We start from the raw sequence: 16,051 nt of genomic DNA, 5'->3' as shown, positions 1-16,051 counted from the left end.
TCAATAATTATGAGTTTCATTCATGATTTTTTCAAACTCACCGCGGAAACTATTCAAAATCATCCTTCAAATATGGGGTTTTAAAATTTAAATCGCTCTGTGCGGAGTTTACGATTTGGCAACCGTGCATAACAATGAAAAGAACAATTTCCCATCAGCTTGTTTATAAAATATCTGCTGTTGATCTACAGGCGCGTACTTACTGGCGAGCTTCAACTGCAACCGGTCATAAAAATCCCATAAAATTTTACGACCTTCCTCGTTCGTCGCAGACTTCATAGGCAGCCATCTTTGTCTATCTCATCAAGATAATGCATTTGTTGTCCTTTATTATCAAGGCATATTTCAGTCGATGTTGCCAGCTTGTGCAATTCTCACAAAACGCTTTAAATTTTAAATACCCATTTTTATTTTTCATTTTTAAGTGCTTTAAATATTTTTTTGTGTGAAACGGTTGAAATGGTTATTTCAAAATGTGACGTTTCGAAGATATTTCATAAAAAATACATCATTCTCTTCAGAAGGAGTATTCCCTATTCTTGGTGTGAAATCTTGGCAACAGCATCATGTCTATTCTTGTACTCTGTGCCTACGAACTTTTGTCATCCACCGGTGATGTGCTGGATAGTTTCATATGTCGCACAGCCATAACGACCAGTGAGGTGTCCTCGGCGATATATTTCTTATATTTTTTTGTTGGAATCACTTGATCCTCCATAGCAATAATGAATACCCTCTGTTTTGGGAAACAGCATTCCGGTAGTCAACCAGCAGTTCGTTGCAGATATGTCTATATAATCATGGTGGACCTCGCTCAGGTGTCCCCTATATAGAGGTTTGCATTTTGCTTTGTGCTGAGTGTATTATTATTATTATTATTATTATTGTTGCACAAATCCAACCTGAAAATTGACCTTTTCACTTGGAGATTAGGGCAGGACGCAAGGACGGAATTGTCACAACCACGAATTCTCCATCATCAACGTGGACACAATCATCTGGCACTACAAAATTCCAAAATAACCGACATTTGGGCAAAATGATAACACTTTCATTCCTATTTAGCAGTCAACATATACAAAAAGAGTTAAAACATTTTTCATATGTATTTCGCGATCTACGTGTCTCAAAACGTCAACTGTGAAACTGTCAGGGGTGTTATAATTCAATTTACACGTGCCCAGCCCAGCAGTTTTTTTTATTGGGCATAACGAACCAAAATCATGAATTAAAAAATTTTGCAACGAGTTAATTTGAAGGGGTAGCTAGACAACGAAAGCTCATATAATTAATCCACCAACAGTTCACTAAATGAATAACAAATGTTCCCGGTTGTATTTCTGTGATATAGGAATTTCAAGTGAATAAATTTTCCTTCTGGTTTCCCTCAAACAAACGCCGGTGGAACGTAGAGAATGCGGCAAAATGAAATTTTACTGTGGATCACACAATGAAATAGAATTCGCTTGATTAGTGTAAATTTGGATATAAATTACTACCACTCCTGAAACTGCGAAAAGCTGAACAGGTTCCCGCAGAAATGGATGATTCTTCTGAGGGCTCACTCGGTCGAATATTCCCATGTAAATCCCCCCTTGTCCGGAAAGAAACAATAAATGGAGGTGAGAATAATCGAATTAATTATCCTTCTCGAACAGGAATTCCAATAAAATTATATTGGGTCAAATTCATACCAAAAATAATTGTTGGTGGGAATTGTTCAACTGAAATGAAGAATAATGTACATCGTGTGAACGAACAGTTGCGAAAAAATTCAAGCAGTGAATCCTAGTCAAAAATAGTGAGCCTTTCATAATTTTTTTTTAGCAGCCCCCGCTCAGATAAAACTACCTAATGATAGCACCTAAAAATCAATTTCAAAATATTTTCTTAGAAACCAGAAAACTGACAGAAATTGAATTGAGTAGCCATTCTATGGAAGCGAGAATGCAATCAAAATCTTGGTGGTGTTACCCTTTAATTCCAGGGAGTAATGAAAGCTACACCTAAAATTTGTTTTGCAAAAATTTTTTTTTCTTCTTTTGACCTGTCCTATACATGTACTTATGTCTTAAAGGATTAATAAATATATTATTATTATGACTTTAGACTTGCGGCTTTCACACTCCTCTCCAGAGGAAAATTAACTTATCCCAGATATCTCAGATATCAAAAGGATTAAGCTCCGTTGGAGCCCTTTCCAGGTTTTCGGGCTCGTGGTGGTGGTCGGGTCCTGGTCGCTCCTCGGCTCCCTGCCGCCGGTTGGATTCCTGCTCCACCCGCACTTCCTGTCATAGCAGATGGTGTTTCTCTGCATTTCCCATGTACTTGCGTACAGTTCTCGCCGTTCCCAGCAGTACCGCCTTCTGCATGACTCTATAGATATTTTCGTCCAACTGAAGTTTCCTCAAGTTCTCTAGTAGTTTCTTCGGTATCAGGCCTGTAGATGATATGACAATAGGGATGGTCTTGATATCTTTCAGCTTCCACTGTCTACTGATTTGTTCCTCGAGATCTCTGTACTTTGAAATTTTTTCAGTGTGCCTATCTAGAAGATTGGTATTATTTGGAATCGACACATCGATGAATAGTGCTCTGTCCTCATCCTTATTGAGCAATATGAGGTCTGGTCTATTGTGGGTTATTTTCCGGTCTGTGAGAACCGTGCGATCCCAGTAGAGCTTGTGATGTTCATTTTCCAATACAGCATCCGGATGGTGATTGTAATAAGGAACCTTTTTCGAACTTAGAAGTTGGTGTTTTAGTGCCAATTCTTGGTGAAGAATCTTGGCAACGGCATCATGTCTATTTTTGTACTCCGTGCCCGCGAACTTCTGACATCCCCCGGTGATGTGCTGGATAGTTTCATGTGTCGCACAGTCATAACTACAGCTATCATCCGCCACTGAGGCATCCTTGTCGATATATTTCATGTAGTTCCTTGTTGGAATCACCTGATCCTGGATGGCGAGCATGAAGCCCTCTGTCTCAGCAAACAACCTTCCGGAGGTCAACCAGTAGTTCGACGCAGATATGTCGACGTAGTCATGGTTGACCTCGTTCTGGTGCCTTCCATGCAAAGGTGTGCCAATCAGTTTCTGCATTTTACTTTCTGCAGAGTGTTCGACGGTTTCCAAGTGGTCCTGCTGTAACTTTAACGGTGTAGAACTATCAGCAACACAAACCACTTGATGGAGTTCAGATGAAGTAGCCTTGCTCAGAAAATATTGTCGAAGTCCTTCAATTTCCTAGGACATACGGTTGGACAAATCAACAATTCCTCTACTCCCAAGATGTCGTGGCAGCTCGGTCCGTTCTATTGAGCTTTTGGGGTGATGTTCACTGTGTTTAGTCAGCATCGTCCTTATTTTTCTCTGTAAGGCTGCTAAATCGGTCGAATGAGTAGCCCAGCGCCGAGCAAGCGTAGGTATTGATAGCTTTTATCAGATTCTTGCTGTTAAGGCCAGTTCTCATTATCCTTCTCAATCTTCGGGTGAACTCCTCCGTTAATTCTTTCTTCATCTGGCTCTGATTGATTTTTCTTGCCTGTTTTATGCCTAGATACTTGTATGTGTCTCCTTCCTTCAATGCTTCAATTTCTGCACCTTCCTTGAGTTTGAACGTACCATCTTCTATTTTCCCTCTCGTTATGTATATTATTATTATTATACCATTTAAAAGTAATGGAGGGGTATTTTCAAAGGAAGGGCTTCATTTCTATCAGGTGGTAGAATTCATCAAAATTAACCAAATTTTTTCTGTGTTTTCGTTATATTATAGAGTAGAGTCTAAATGGTTTTCGAAATATCGAGAAAAAACTGAGAAATGGGAGATATGCGTATTGAGTAACATGTTTGATATTCCTATTCTAGATATCTTCACAAAACGATTTCACATTTTTGAAGTCGATGAATGTGAAATATATTTTACATTTCCTAAGTTCTGAAGATCTAGTCGCAGGGTGTTTCAAATGTTGTGCCAAATTTGCCCATAACTTTCGTTTTTCAAACAAGAACCCTATTATTTTATGATTGCGTTGGATTCTGCGAGGAAAAATAATGAGAGTGTTCCAACATGTTAATGCACCTAAAATGAATACTTTTCGTATGAAGAGTCAAATTAATGAAATCTGCTTGATATCAATAATCTATGGTGATGGAAAATGAATTATAACAGTAATACAGTTACAGATCTAATAATCAGTTTTACTTTTACTTACTTTATTATTTTTCGATTCCACCTGTCTTTACGAAAATTATACGGAATACGCCTTTTTTCAGTTTTTCCTCAATATTTTGAAAACCATTTGGACGATTTGAACAGAAATATACTCAAAATTGAATACTCCATCAGAAACGAAAAAATGGAAAACAAATTTTGAAACATTTATTTTACATTCACTGTATAAACTGAAAGTGCCTAGGCTTCAAGAATATTTTAGCTCAATAGAGGAGTTGGAACAATTTCATAATCCCAATTTTCTCTGATTTGAAATAGGTCCAGCTCTCCAGAAACGTCAAAGAGGCCTAGAATTTGGTTCACTTTTTTAAACTACTGAAAAAACTCTTCAGTTTTTTGTGATTCTCATGGAATCATAATGATTTATCATCTGGATTAGTGCAAAATAATCACTATTCGATGTCAGTGACCACTTTACGAGACAAAATCATGGAAAGTAGAAATAGAAAGTTAGCATCTCTTCGAATTGAGAGAAAACTATGGATAACTTCTCAATTGTGGAATGTTTCGAAAAATCAGTGGTGTCGGTCCAACATAAGGGATACTAAATTACTTTTTCTAACTGAAGCGACGTTCGAACTTATATATTTTCATCCCGCAAACGCAGGCAGTTCGTGAAATACAATAACAATAAGTCGAAAGATTAATCACGGAGCATTCCGAAACATATAATATTATGTTTTTCATATTATGGTATTCCATTTTCCGAGCTAATGGATATCAATATTAGTTATTTTGTTACTAACGTTGACATCGAATCCATCACGAAATTGACGTTGCGCAAACTAACATTTTTCGAGTTTGATTTATGAGAGAATTGGGTGTTATATTGCCCTGGCCATATCGTTTTTCACTGGACGTTCAGATACCGATACCCGCTTATCCAAAAGTCATAATTTCAACGATGAGGTAAACGATACATTTGCTTTTCATGTTAGAAACTCTGGTGGATATCTACTTACTATAAAAATGAACTCTTTCTTAGGTCCGGTACTTTTACCTTCGAATAAATTTTGACTATGGTGAATAAGTATCTGTCAAATAATTTTTTATCTGAAGGATTCCTTATTTCGGTGCTTTCACATGAAATTGTTTGATGAATAACAATTCTATAAAAACACGGTATACTACTTCTCACTGATTAATGTACAATAAGACACCGCATTGTAGAAATTGTCATAGTTTCAACTAGAAAGCAAATATTTCGTGAAAATCACACAAAGAATAACCATACCTCCAGAATCTAAAAAATTCTACCAATAATGTTGTTCATATTTGAAAAATAAACTTTTATTCTCAAGTTTCAATGACAGATTTATTCGATGAATAACACTATCTGAAAGTGAAAAGACTGCATTTTTACTTATCCTACGAATAAGACTTATCTATCGAATAAATTTAGTTATTCGCAGGTGAAAGTACCGGGCCTTAATCGTATTTATTTTGGAATAATTTTGTGCTTGAGGATAGGTGTTGATGGTAATTGAAGTCATATCCTTTTCATTATGCCCATTCTCTAATTTTCTCCACAAAAAATTTTCAATTCATATTGGTCATCGGGATATTTGCTTTTCGCTGATTCAATTACCATTTTATATTTTGCACAAGAGAAATTTACGCTGTACAGGGTATCCCGAATTGGTTGATTTTTGCTATTTCTGGTGCTTCTAGATTAGATAGGTAAAAACGTTGAAAGGAGCCCTGGGCTCGATTTTCATGAAAATTCCATTAGTGAAACCCGCTTCACGATATCTTCATTTGTCTTGAAGATATAACCAAATGTTGATATTTTGTCAAAATTACAAAAGCTTCCTACAGGCACGGAATACGACACTATAATCAACTTTTTTATGTCTTGTACTAAGGGTGAAAAAAAAAACAACTTTTTTATCAAAATGAAATCTTTTAGTGGGAACAAGGACAAACACCAAAAAACTTTTGGACTATATTTGACGACGTTTCGTAGATTTTCATCTACTTAATCAGGCCTGACAACATTTAGAATGACTACACAACTATACACAACAATAGTATAAAAATTACCTCTATAAATTAAAGTTTTGAAAAAGTATTGAAGATAAATTAAAAGGTAGCATCAGTTATCAATAATAAAATTCATCATATAAAAGCACATCCAAACCAAACAACGTTAGAAAATTCCAGAATTAAGGGTTACAGAAAATATTAATCTCAAAAAGGCCCAGTCATGAACTGTCAGATACCAACCACGGAACACCAATTCTTTATATTACAACCACAACGATTAACTTATCTCAAATTCGTGTATTTCTTTTTGGTTTAACCGTGGAGGACACAATAATCATAGTTTACAATAACTTTTTTACTTTAAAAATGGATGGAACCTTTTTTTGGTCTCATGTTATACAGAAAAATAATAGCTTTTCAAAAATATATTTATATGTCCATATATTGCTTCCCTACTCAAGCCAGAATCACCATTTTAGTGAAAATTAAATTTTTGATAGAATTCTATGAAACCATTGATAACAAAATTGTTCACTTTCGATAAATCTCCATATCTATGAAATGAAACTTTCCGTTCATAGAATTTAATTTGTTAGCTGAAACATCTATAACTTCGATAAAATCATGTAATTAATTCATGTTACACTCAATTTGAATAGTTATCGAGCAGAATTTCTATATCAATTTCAATATAGCTCATGAAAAATTCTCAAATTGAGTACAATCATTCTGTTAAAAAATTCCACATCTTTCTCTAACATTATTCACTGTATTCAACAGCATACCGCGGGAAATGTCTCCAATGGCATTCCTGCCATATTAATGACTGAAGTCTTGTGAATGTTGTATTTAACAAATCCTTATACGGACAAATCCAAAGTATTGAGATATGGTGATCTTGCTGGCCAGGCAATACGACAATGCGTTACCATACTATGATTCCCGAATAAACTATACAGTTTGAAAAGTGATGTATTTTGTGATTTCATATCGTCTTGTTATCCAACTTGAACCAATCTGTATAATGTGTAGAATTCACTGAGAAATCAGAGTCATAACTAACAAAATTAATGATCATGAAACAGATAACGCCTTACCAGGAAGACCATAAATACATTAATAAGATATAATTGAGATGCATACCACCCGCTGATATCAATATCAACAAGAGCTACGATCTGAATCGAGTACTTGACCATAATCAGAAGCTCCTATCAGTATTTAATAAGGGGCCGGTTCTGCTGACAGAGTGCCGTAATACCATAAAGCAACTGGCCAGAGGCAATAAGGTGACTCTACTGTGGGTATCAGGGCATTGTGATGTTGAAGGAAATGAAAAAGACGATGAACTTGCTAAAAGAGCATCAAGGTTTACACCTGCTGGACCTGAGCCTTTTTGTGGGCTTGGAAAATAGCAATATAAGACAGCGGTCCAACAATGGTTGTTGAACAACAGAATAACCCTCTGGACAAACACTCTTGGACTTACTCAGTCAAAGGAATTCGTGATGATTTCACCGACCTACACCAGAAAACTGCTAAAACTGTCACTAGCTGAGCTTTAGGTGATGGTGGGACTGCTGACAGGGCTCAGTCGGTACAAATATCATTTGTACTGTATGGGAAAGTCAGCAGATGAGATTTGTGGGCTCTGCGGATCAAAAGCAGAAACAGCTGAACACATGGTATGCTGGCTTGCCTAAGAACCATTCATATGGGAAGACCGGTCCTGGATACTCACGAGGTAACGGTCAAGACCCCTAAGGATGTTGTCGGTTTTATCAACACCATTGACGACCTCCTTTCGGTTCCTATGAATGAGTAGGGTAGAAACGAAAGATCTATATGGTAGCAGTTCCCGAAAGTCTAACCGAGCCACAACGACCCCGTTTTAAATAATAATAATAATAGGGTCCGTCAATTCCAAGCGTTTTACATCGCAGAAGTAGTTGTGTTGCTCTGGCGGGGTCAAATGAGACCGAAATCATGGTCAGCATCTGTTCTGCTTCGGTGAAACGTTCTCATCATGGAATCATCTGCTATAAAAGAAGCTTAATTTGGCAGATTATCACAGACTGAAGAAATATTCACGAAGATCATAATTCATGACATGCAATAGCTACCTTGAACTGAAAAAACTTCGACTGTCATATCAATCCACAAATGCAAAAATGGATAACTCAATTTTTCCCGAAAATTTTCCTGTTACATACCAATACCAATAGATGTATAGTCTGATGTAACAACGATGGGATATATACAACCTAAAGCAATATTTCATGTTGCTGAAATTACGTGAGCCATCAATTAACCTGATATTTAAATGTGTAACTTAATTAAGGTTCACTGCAACATATCTCGTTCAAATTTAAATCAATTCCGATAAATCAGTAACCAAAAATAAAGGCAGATAGATCTATCAGTTGATTTATTCGGTCGGTTGGCATCATTTTTGACTGACCTGATTAACTGTCTATTCAATTGATTCCACTGCAACATAACGAATTCATTAATACATTTTTCAAATAACATTATAATTTGCGGATATCTATTGAAATTTATACTAATGGTGGTTATAGCACCGAGCATAATAGAAAGAAAGATTTTGTTGTACAAGGATATGAAAAAATGTTCCTTGTCGAATACATTTGTTTATTAACAGGCTTTACGCTTTCATTAATTTGATATGGATGTGTGCGAAATTTCCACCATTTTCAAAAAGTCTGATTAACTTGAAAATTTGCACACCTTCCAAGGGCTACGATGACAATACAATTTTGTCAAAAGTAGGAATATCTCATCCAAGATATTCATGAAAAAAAAAGACCGACGCCTTCACCAATTCGCCACTTAACGAAACCGCAAAAAAAAAGGCGAATTGAATTTCGAACTGTACAGCAACTTTGAAGAGACAGACTTATTGTCAGTGAAGCGCGTTTATTAAAAAAAAACTACTAATATCAAGAACCATATTATTCATTACTCCTGAAACATATATGATAAATGAGACAACACAAATAACTAGCCAGAAAATATGAGAAATTATACACTTATGTGATTGAAAAAATGAATGAAAGTCGACTTTATATCAAAGAATATAAAGCCTCACATCCAGAAGAATATACAGTAGATCGAATGCAGGGAATTCGGCAACATACTGCTGAATATCGAGCCCCACAATTAGAAGAAGATGGAGCAGTTCGAATGCAGCACAAACGGCAGTATACTGTTGAGTATCGAGCTTCACAATCCGAAGAGGATAAAGCTCAATTTCAACTAATGCACCAGTATGAAACGGAATCTTCAGAATTACATAAGGTGGTGAAACAGATTTGAAATACACTAAAAAAAAATTGTTTGGCTGTTTGGAGCCGCTGCAAGGTTCATTTAAATTCAAAGAAAAAGACTGCGCCATCTAAATCATATGGCACTTATTTAGATCTAACCCCTATTCTAGAAGTTAAATCACAAAGTTATCACAGTCTGGACAAGGATTAATTTCGCATATCATCCCATTCGTCAAAATTAGTTAATTAAGTTAGGTGATCTATTTATTTCATGCAAGATATTTCGGATATGTATGAAGACTCTTCAGGACCAACAACTATCAGCTGCGTATCGCCTATGTCATAATCCTACTGCAGCTTTCGAAGCAATAGAGGTACAGTTGACCTAATTTTAACACTGCGACAGCTGCAAGAGAAGGCCCGTGAGCAATAATCAAGGATCTTTGCAGCCTATATGAATTTAAGTAAGGCCTTCGACTCGGTGAATCGGAGAGCGCTATGGAAAATCATGCGACGCCTTGGAGTACCCGAAAAATTCTTAGCAGTGTGTAAAAGCCTCCATACCAACAACACCGCTAGAATACAGCATAATGGCTCTATAACCGACTATTTCTTAACCAACTCTGGAATAAAACAAGACTGCATGTTAACGTCCTTACTGTTCAATATCTTCGCCATAGCTGTCTTAATAATTGCTGACATGAGTATGCCTGTAAGAGGTGTTGAAATGAGATTCAGATTTGATGGAAGCCTGTTTAACCTGAAGCGCCTCAGAGAAAAACCAGTACAAAGTTTATCACGAAACTTCAATAGGCAGACGACTGTGCACTTATAGCTAGCAGCTCAGAGGATCTACAGATAATGTTGGACACCTATAAACATATATACGAAGATTCAGCTCTTAGACTCAATACTGACAAAACCAAAATCCTGGTAGGTCAGCCAGAAAGCTTTCAAACATATGTCCGCCTAGAGGCTGAAATTCTAGAACAGGTCGAACAGTTCAAATACTTGGAGCTTCATAAATACTAGGGCTAACCTGGACATGGAAATATACAATCCTATCAATTCGTCACCATGTGCATTCTGAAAGTAAAAGGACAGAGTGTTTCAAATCCCGACCTCAATCCGAAGACCAAGGCAGCTGTTTACAATGCAGAGGTCCTCCCAATGCTTCTTTACGGAAGCGAAAGCTGGACGCCCTACAGGCGACATATTGAACAGCTTGAACAAATGCATTTGTCTAAGACAAATAATGCACATCAGATGGATCCACAAAGTTTTAAATGCGGAAGTCTTGCAGTGCGCGAGTTGTATTACAATTGAGACTCAAGTAACGACTGCCTGACTCAGTTACAGGAGGGCACACAGTCGCAAGCAGCCCTAATAAATAATAAGCTTGATCGCACCGATTTGTTTTTTTTTTGACTCTCTTTGTAGCTTTATTCTCGGTGACGGGATACAGCAATGAAATGAAATTTCATAATGCCATTATATGGAGTTGAATACTCAACACTAGGATGCAGAGTTGAAGATATTGCAATTGGACAAAACGGGTCTCGCAACTGTTTTAGTGATATCTTTGACAGAATGACAGGAAAACATTTCATCTCCTGCACTTCATTCTGTGTTTTCGACTGTGAGTTCCACAGATTTTGCAACGTTGTCTAACGTTTTTACAACAAGAAAACAAACAAAACCAGAGATGCTGTTGATCATGATCCACAAGAAGTTAGGTCGAACGTACGTCGCGACGTCAAATTATCTCCTCATCAAATAGCACTAAAATGGCTGAGAGAGTTAGACTTCGTAGCATCATCTTGTGGCTTACAGATACGCAGATAACACACGATCTAGGGTCGTATAGAGATTAATTTCATCAACGACTTTTTCGACTTCGTTATTTTGTATAAAGGACTCTACACTCTATATTTGACTCTTGTCAGATATTGTCGCAGTGCAATATAACCTTGACCTTATGGAGAAAAGCATGCAGAAGCTTCAAACATCGTTGTTGTATCCGACCTATAATATAAATTGGAATAATAAGGAAAAGCAAGAATTCCACAAAAATATTCAATTTTCATTCAGCTCTTCGGTCATTTCCAGTAACAAGCGTAGGTATTATTTTTACTCAACAAGAACTCCAATCATATAAAGATTTCAGTTGTTCTAGTAACTTGAATATAAAAGGAGGATATCTCGAGAATATATTGGGGGATAAAATTATTTCCACGAAAGAAGACTGACACTCTCATGATGGTATAGATCGAGGTATAGATAGGTAGGAGTTCTTCAAACAATATTATACAGTTCCTGGAGAAGGAAATGACAATTTCTGAAAGCTTGGCCACATTGATAATCTTTCATTGCCCTTGACTGCTTACCCGACTACTATCCCTTAGAATATTATACAAATTTGATGTGAACTGTGAATAACTGAGAGCTTAAAGTTATATCTAGAATAATTGTTTGAAGGTGTTGGGAAATAAAAATTTAATGTCAATGGCTTCTATTCTCTTACGAAGATGACAGCGATAATGAAATGGTAAATTTTACTTAACTTTAATTAAACTTCTCATACGAAGCCATACCAGATTGGTCCGGCCAGGGAATTAGGAGGCCATAAACAGATGAAGTCTGAACGAACGTTCTGTGTTCTTCATAGGTGTAGGGGACTTATGAAGTCGATTACGAATTCATCCAAATTCCATGCGCCCTACGATGATCATCTATCTACTGGACCGCACCTATTGGTATTCTGTCGCTCAGACCTAATTGTTGTGCTCTTGAACGCACTGGAGTGATAATTAACTTTGGGGAGTTGAGATTGGCACTCGTGATATAGTGTCGAGCGACAAGGTGTTGATTCAAAGGCAGATTTGCATCGACTTGACAGGCGTTTGCACATGTTCATATTTTTCAATTAATCGTACGAAGTTTCACAAATTTTAAATCACAATTTCATATGGAGAAAGCGTAAGGGATTACACAAAAGATGGGATTAAAAACACAATGCTCCGAATACAAAATCAACCAGACCTGCCGAGCAAGAGTTCCAGCATTTACGGAAAATTAGTAGTGCTTTACAGCTGTGATCAAATCATTGACATCACTTGTTCCTCTACTTTTCACATACCTCTTGAGTGTGCTATTTGAAATAAGAAGCGGTAGGCTATTTCTTGTATAACCGGAAGCTCCAGAGGTCTGAAATTTTTTTTCTTTGAAACCCTAAAATGCAGCACAAAATTGTGATCAGTTCTTTGAACGTCTAGTAGGATTGTTCCACCGTGCAACATCCTGTATAACAAGTACTGCAGATGAAAAATCAAACATACAAATGACAGGGCAATGAACATAAATAAAGAATACACAAAACTTCGAGATATTTATGGAACAAAAAAAACAAATTCCTATGAAAGTTGTTACAAAATTGAAGTAATAGGGACCAACTGACGATGTGAATAATATTGTCAATTGTCAGTTGATAGTGTCACCTTCAAAAATCAAGGATGAAGCAAGAATAGATGAAGTTTGTGGAATTAGAATGAATTGAACAGCTTCATAACAGCATAATCATTTGATATCAAGAAAGAAAAGAACGAATAATATGTAAATCTAAGTACACAATTGTGATAATTTGGATGTTAGTCTAGTGTCTATAAGTATCTAAAATAGTGACACTATCAATGTCAAATGAGTGCAATCCATTCAAGTCTCTCTAATTCAGACCTGAAGGTACCCCCTAATCACTAATTAGCTGTATTATTAATTTTTATTAATAAATAAAACTGATCTCATTTCATCTAATTGAAAATAGGCCTTCGCCATTTATTTATACAGTGTGGTTCAGCGGAAAATCAACACCTCGATCTACCGGCTTTAAAATGAAAATTTCGAAAATCTCTCTTTGCACCCCCTTACTGCAACCCCCTAACGGGGGTGAGCACATGAGCACAGCCCTTTGATTATGAAAATTCATGTTGAATATCTTATCGACTCCTATCTGATCAAAATTTTGATCGATAACGAAAATACAGTTGAAATAGTGAAAAAGTACTTACTGTTGTGATAAATTTATTGAATGCTGAAAGGGAACACCATCCAATACCATGCAGTAATATGAGTTTTGCTGAAAAAGATAAAAGATTGATGGTGTGATTTGACGGTATTCATTAATGATCCGAGTTCGCGAATCATGAAATCTTGGATTGCAGGTGACCCCGTAGAAAAATGTCCGGTGGAGCCAGATCAGGTGATCTGGGTGGCCACTCAATACGTCCCCTTATTACAATACAGGTTTTGAGGGAAATTTTCATCTAAGAACTGATGCACCGGTTGAACGAAGTAGGTGGTGCGACATATCTAGTTGGAAAATCATCGTTTTATGGTCTTCTGCATTCTCCAGTACTTGCACGAGGGCTGGATGAATAGATAGATAGATAGATATCTTTTTTTCATAGTATCTAAACAAACATAAAAGAAATGGTGTCAAGCAACAACATTTAGCACACATAATCAAAGAATATGGCTCCTATTCAATGACAAGTTCTCTTACTTTCCTCTTAAAAATTCTTAAATTATTTAAAATCTTTATGCTATCAGGTAATCTATTATGAAACTTGAAACATGCATATGAAGAATGCTTTTCAAATGATGACAGTTTATGTATTGGGTAATGAAAACTCAATGATCTAATAGGGTAATCATTCCTACTTGTATGAACAGAGAACATATCTCTATTTTTGAAAAAGAAAACTAAACATTCAACAATATATATCCCGAATACAATAAGTAATTTATTCTTCCTAAAAATTCCCCTACATGTTTGAAGGTAACTCATCGAGAAAATATACCTCACCACTCTTTTCTTTCCACCTCACTGCTCGATCCCCAAAAAATAACACCGTATCGAATCAAGGACTCAAAATTAGCAAAATATACTATCTTTCAATTTTTAACACTCAAATATCCTGAAAGAGTTCTGATACCAAATCCCACACAACAAAGCTTTCCTGCAAGGTGATCTATTTGATGATTCCACCCAAAAAAACCATCCAGGTACACCCCCAGAAACTTCACACATCCTCAACTTTCACCTCACAACCATCCAGATTCAATGTATTTTCTTTTGTTTTATTTTTTGATCTGCTAGTACTAAAAATAACCGCTGATGTCTTGCTTTCATTCAACACTAATTTATTTTTAGCAAACCTCAATTTTATATCACTAAATACTGACAATGCTTTAGCCTTAATATCATCAAACTCGGATCCTTCCACAAAAACATTTGTGTCATCAACGAAAGAGGTCAACCATGTCCTCATTCAAATCACATATGTCAATTAGAAAAATTATAAACAATATTGGGCCTAAAACACTACCCTGGGGAACACCAAAATCTGACTCAAGTACGTCAGATCTTACCTCTCTACCATCCTTGGCAACTGATACCCTTTGCGAGCGCTCAGAAAGATACGACCTAATCCACTCTTTTGTTATTCCTGTAACTCCTAATTTCTCAAGCTTCTCCAACTGAAACGGCCTGGAAAGACAGTCGTATATAGATCTAAGTCAATTTGGATATTTAATTTTTAAGGAAGCTGAGTGCGCACCTCACGAAATAATCTTGGATTTTCATCTGACCAATACCGACACATATGCCGGTTTACAATGCCGCTTAGGTTAAATGGACACTCGTCCGAAAAACAGATATCGAACATGTCTTTTCGATTACCATTAATCATTTCACTGACCGCAGAACTGGAGTCGGGAGTCAGGATCATCCTCATTCTGTTCCTGAACCAATCGTATCTTATTAAAATGCAATTTATGTTGTTTAAGGATTCTCATGATTATTGTGCGTGAAACACCAGATACACCGGACAATTTACTTGAAATTAAGGTAAGATCCATTGCTACATGACCTAAGACAGCCACGTCCCTCTTTGCGTCTCTTTCATGTACTCTCTTTTTGTTTCCGTCTGAACCAGTAGCATCAAATTTAACCAACAACGTAAGTTGTTGGTTGAATTTAGCCGAATTTTTCGCCCAGAGTCGTTATTTGTAAAAAATAATTTTATTATTTCCACCCTTTCTTCTACGGAATACACCATTTCAATTATACTATAAATTTACAATCGCTTTGACACACTTGGAACGTTTTTAAAAATTCACGATAGACTAAGGTACATTGGTCCGTCTAATCTTTGGGACAAAAAATACCTTTGAATTGTGTCGAATACGAATAATACTAAATTCCACATTGCTCTTTCACTATTTTCGCTGCTATTTCATGATCGACAGACTTCTTGAAGTGAAATTTTAGTGTCAGATAATAGACGACACGATTTTTAAAATTAGTTGTCGCAACATGTGTCCGAGCGATTTTCTACAAATGAAGTTGTTAAGTTTACGTTGGACCACCTGTATCTTTATATCCTACAAAGTAGGGGTCTCAAATTTGTCTTGCGCTTAGGGCTTTCAGTTAGATCGACCAGGTGGACAGTTTTTCGAAAACGTGTTCCTCTACAAACACA

At 36.4% G+C, this 16,051-nt stretch overlaps 1 protein-coding gene across 3 annotated transcripts in view; it reads left to right on the top strand.

Annotated features, from left to right (window-relative positions):
- Window positions 1-16,051, top strand: part of LOC123321652 (lachesin) — a 437,549-nt gene that overhangs the window by 157,085 nt on the left and 264,413 nt on the right. The window lies entirely within an intron of this gene.

Source organism: Coccinella septempunctata, chromosome X (assembly GCF_907165205.1).
Source record: "Coccinella septempunctata chromosome X, icCocSept1.1, whole genome shotgun sequence".
In the NCBI taxonomy this organism is placed as follows: domain Eukaryota; kingdom Metazoa; phylum Arthropoda; class Insecta; order Coleoptera; family Coccinellidae; genus Coccinella; species Coccinella septempunctata.
This window is presented reverse-complemented; position numbering and strand designations above follow the sequence as displayed.